The sequence below is a fragment of the Callorhinus ursinus genome, unplaced genomic scaffold (genome assembly GCF_003265705.2).
Source record: "Callorhinus ursinus isolate GAN/ISIS: 27379988/994484 unplaced genomic scaffold, GSC_fseal_2.0 scaffold8, whole genome shotgun sequence".
NCBI lineage: Eukaryota > Metazoa > Chordata > Mammalia > Carnivora > Otariidae > Callorhinus > Callorhinus ursinus.
In genome coordinates this window covers 48,958,317-48,963,413 of record NW_027397070.1, presented here as the reverse complement: position 1 = coordinate 48,963,413, position 5,097 = coordinate 48,958,317, and positions in this window count along the sequence as shown.

Sequence of the window (5,097 nt, the reverse complement as noted above, 5' to 3'; positions counted from 1 at the left end):
CCTTCTCTTTCCCTCCCAGTTGTTTTGTGCAGAACAATGAAATAATTGCCCTGTCTCTTGGGACCACTAGAAACCTGCCTCAGTGACTGCATTCAGTATCTGTCAACATAAGTCATGGGGTAATGGTGTTTGTGGCAAAGTACGGCTGTGTGGTTAACGGAGCACTGAGCTGGGAGACCAAAGACCTGGCCTCTTGTCTCAGTTCTACCGCTGATAAGCTGTGTGGTGTTGAGTGAATCCCTTTCTCTCTGGACTCACTATCTTAACCTGTCATAGGATAGTGTGTTTCTCTCAGAGCTTGTAGAATTATATGCTCCTGTGGAGTTGGTGAAGTTTTAGAGGAAAAGGAGATGTATAGAAGCACACAGCAGGGGGCGCCTGGGTGGCTCAATTGGTTAAAAGTCTGTCTTTGGCTTAAGTCATGATTTCCTGGTGCTGGGATAGAGCCAGGCATCGGCATCGCATTGGGCTCCCTCCTCAGTAAGGAGTCTGCTTCTCTCTCCCTCTGCCCCTCCCCACGGCTCGTTCTCTCTCTTTCTCCCAAATAAATAAATAAAATCTTAAAAAAAACAAACCAGCAGGCTTTAAGGCATGCGGTTCTCAACTGGGGACAATTTTGCCCTCGGGAGACCCGTTTGTTGCTACAACAAGTGGGTGATACTAGCATCTAGTGGGTAGAAGCAAGAATGCCGCTAAACATCCTACAATGTAGGACAGCCCCCTCCAACAAAGAATTATCCTGCCCAGAATGTCAGTAATGCAAACCTGCTTTAAGGTGATCAGACTCCATCTCTTGCTCCTCTACTTTGCAATTCCAGGTAACTTCATAGTTCCTTCTCTAATCATCCCTCTTGCTATTGAAGAAACAGGAGTTTAATTTGCTAAATTGTGCTGAAGTTATTGCCTGATTGTCCAACAAACCATGGTGGCTTTATTAATTAGTATATCAGGATTCATTTAGAGAAGCAGAACCATTAGTATGTAGTCTGTCTATATGTAGGATTCATTACAGGGATTTGACTTTACTCAAGTATGGCTTTGGTTAAATAGTCTCTGGAAGGTTGTCTTCATATCTGTTGGTAGAGCTGGATGTCCACAGGGCAGGCAGTGGGGAAGGGAAGGTGGATAAAATGTGAGGGGAAGCAAGGACAAGATGGAGCCCATGAGGATGGACAGGAACCCGTGTCAGTTCTCACTGCCTCTAATGTTGAGGAAGTGGGTGTCCTGCAGCTGCTGGCCTTTGTTGCAGAGCTGAACACAAACCTGGCTCAGGAGTGTGAGAAGCTGTAGGAGGATCCAGGGGAAATTGTAGCAATTGCCAGTCCAACTGCTGCCCCACACCAGCAGGGTTGCTAGCAGACAAAGTACCTGCCCTGACCTTGCAAGCATCAACACAAACTAGCTGTTGCTTCAACTCAACCTTCCAGATCTTGCACAAAAGTCTCTTGTGGCTAACCAGAAATATTCAGGGAAGGGAATTCTGGGAAATGTAGTTTAGCCTAGCCAACTTGACATGTTACAAAGCCACAACCACTGGATCCGTATTTTTGAGAATGTGTTAGTGAAGGATGGGCCTAGAGTCCACACCTGTACAGGTTCACCAGTGCTGCATGGTCATGCTGAGTGGGGAGATTTTGAACTTTTTCCTTCAGAACAATAACATCACATCCAACCTTAGGAATACCTACCTACTCAGTGTTGTGATCAAAGGAAGTCTTTTCTCAAACTTGATAAGAACTTCCATACTCTTCACTTCAAGTGCTAAAATTGGGATTGACATAAGAGCCCTCGAATGATAGTCAACTAATCTTCGACAAAGCAGGAAAGAATATCCAATGGGAAAAAGAAAGTCTCTTTAACAAATGGTATTGGGAAAACCGGACAGTGACATGGAGAAGAATGAAACTGGACCACTTTTGTACACAATACACAAATTTGAAATGGATGAAAGACCTAAATGTAAGACAGGAAACCATCAAAATCCTAGAGGAGAAAACAGGCAGCAACCTCTTTGACCTTGGCCACAGCAACTTCTTACTTAACATACCCCGTACCTCCAGAGGCAAGGGAAACAAAAGCAAAAGTGAACTATTGGGAACTCATCAAGATAAAAAGCTTCTGCATAGCAAAGGAGACAACAAAAGCAAAAGGCAACCAATGGAATGGGAGAAGATATTTGCAAATGGTATATTGGATAAAGGGTTAGTATCCTAAATCTATAAAGAACTTATCAAACTCAACACCCAAAAAACAAATAATCCAGTTAAGAAATGGGCAGAAGACATGAATAGACACTTTTCCAAAGAAGACATCCAGATGGCTAACAGATGCATGAAGAGGTGCTCAACGTCACTCATCATCAGGGAAATAACAAGTCAAACCACAATGAGATACCACTTCAAGCCTGTCAGAATGGCTAAAATTAACAACTGAGGAAATAACAGGTGTTGGTGAGGTTGTGAAGAAAGGGGAACCTTTGTGCACTGTCAGTGGGAATGCAAACTGGTACAGGCAATCTGGAAAGTAGTATGGAGGTTCCTCAAAAAATTAAAAATAAAACTACCCTATGGCCCAACAGTTGCACTACTAGGTATTTATCCAAAGGATACAAAATACAAAAATACTGATTCAAAGGGGGCACATGCAACCCAGTGTTTATAGCAGCATTATCAACAATAGCATAATTATGGACAGAGCCCAAATGTCCATCAACTGATGGAATAGATAAAGAAGATGGGTATATATGTATTTGTATGGGTATAGATATACCCATCTTCTTTGTATGTGTGTGTGTACATATATATATATATATATATATATATATATACACACTAAGTTTTTTTTTAAGATTTTATTTATGTATTTGACAGATAGCGAGCGTGGGAACACAAGCAGGGGGAGTGGGAGAGGGAGAAGCAGGCTCTCTGCCAAGCAGGGAGCCCGATATGGCGCTCGATCCCAGGACCCTGGGATCATGACCCGAGCCAAAGGCAGACACTTAATGACTGAGCCACCCAGGCACCCCTAAATAAATTAGTCTTTTTTTTTTTTAAAGATTTTATTTATTTATTTGGCAGAGAGCGAGAGCAGGAACACAAGCAGGGGGAGTGGGAGAGGGAGAAGCAGGCTCTCTGCCGAGCAGGGAGCCCAACATGGGACTCGATCCCAGGACCCTGGGAACATGACCTGAGCCGAAGGCAGACGCTTAACGACTGAGCCACCCAGGTGCCCAATAAATTAGTCTTAAAAAAAAAAAAAAAAAAACAGAGGGCACTTGGGTGGCTCAGCAGGTTAAGCGTCTGTCTTCGGCTCAGGTCATGGTCCCGGGGATCTGGGATCGAGCCCTGCATCGGGCTCCAGCATGATATACAGTGTACACACACTGTATATACATACACCACACAGAAAATAACTCTGATGAAAAAGAATGAAATCCTGCCATTTGTAACAACGTGGATGGAACTAGAATATATTATGCTAAGCAAAATAAGTCAGAGAAAACAATCAGATGATTTCACTCGTGGAATTTAAGAAACAACATCATGAACATAGGGGAAGGGAAGGAAACGTAAAATAAGATTAAAACAGCGGGAAATAATCCATAAGAGACTCTTAACTATAGAGAACAAACAGGGTTGCTGCAGGGGAGGTAGGAGAGGGGATGGGCTAAATGGCTGATAGGCACTTAGGGGGGCATTTGCTGGGATGAGCACACGGCTTGTATGTGGGGGATCAATTGCTGGATGCTCCTGAAAGCAGGGCTGCACTGGATGTTAACAAATTTGAATTTAAATTAAAAAAAAAAAAACTAAAAAGAGCCCTGCTATGAAAGGGATTAGAGAAGCCAGAGACATGAAAGGTCACATATTTTGTGGTTCCATTCACGTGAAACATCCAGAAAAGGTAAATCCGCAGAGACAAAAAGCAGATTTGGGGTGCCAGGGGCTGAGGAGGGTGGCCAGCAAGTGGGGAGTAACTGTTTAACGGGTATAGGGTTTCCTTTCATCGGGAAGATAAAAATGTTTTGGAACTAGAGGTAGTGGGTATGAGTGTATTGTGAATGTACTGAATTGTTTACTTCTAAATGGCTATGTTATGTGAGTTTCACCTCAATTTTTTTTTTTTTTAATTTAAAAAGTGGATTAGAGTGGTGCCTCACGGGCTCAGTCTGTAGAGGGTGCAACTCTTGATCTCGGGGTCGAGAATTCAAGCCCCACATGCAATGTAGAGATTACTTTCAAAAAAAGTGGATTAGAGATTTGAGCTAGTTTTGATTTCTGATCTCAGTTTTGCCATTGCTATAATAAAATAGAGTTCTGAATATCACTGATTTCTTTCCCTGGCTTTATTGAAGTATAATTGTATAAAATAAAAAATAAAAATTATAGATATTTAAGGCATACAACATGATGATTTGATATATGTTGTGAAATGATTACCACAGTTCAGTTAATTAATACATCTGTCATCTCATATAATTACCTTTTATGTATGTGGTGAGTACATTTAAAATCTACTCTTAGCAAATTTCAAGTATATAGTATAATTAACTATAGTCACTATGGTGTACATTAGATCCCCAGAACTTACTCATCTTACTCATCAGTATCTTGAATACAAAAGAAGGAGTTTGAAAAATAACTCCTTGACTAGTGCTGAGATCTGTATGATATTACAGTCTGGGAAAAATCTAGAAGTCTAGAAGCTTCTGTTAGGAAAAGGAGGATCCCATACTTCCCTGTTTCTAGTGCTCCTAGAAGTAGTGGAAAGGGGCGCCTGGGTGGCTCAGTTGGTTGAGTGTCTGACTTGATTTCGGCTCAGGTCATGATCTCAGGGTCGTGAGATCAAGCCCTGTGCTGGGCTCCGCACTCAGTGGGGAATCTGCTTGAGACTCTACCCCTCTCCCTCTGATCCTCCCCCCTCAAATAAATCCTCGGGGTGGGGGGGGGAAACTAGTGGAAAGAATTCCTGTCCTCATGAGGCAGGTCTGAAAATCTCTCTGTGGGGCTGGCCCCTTTAAGGCTCAGAGACTGAAGTAATCTGGTAGCTAAGGAGTCATAATGACAGCTTTCTTGGGTAATTCTCCCTGGAAATGTA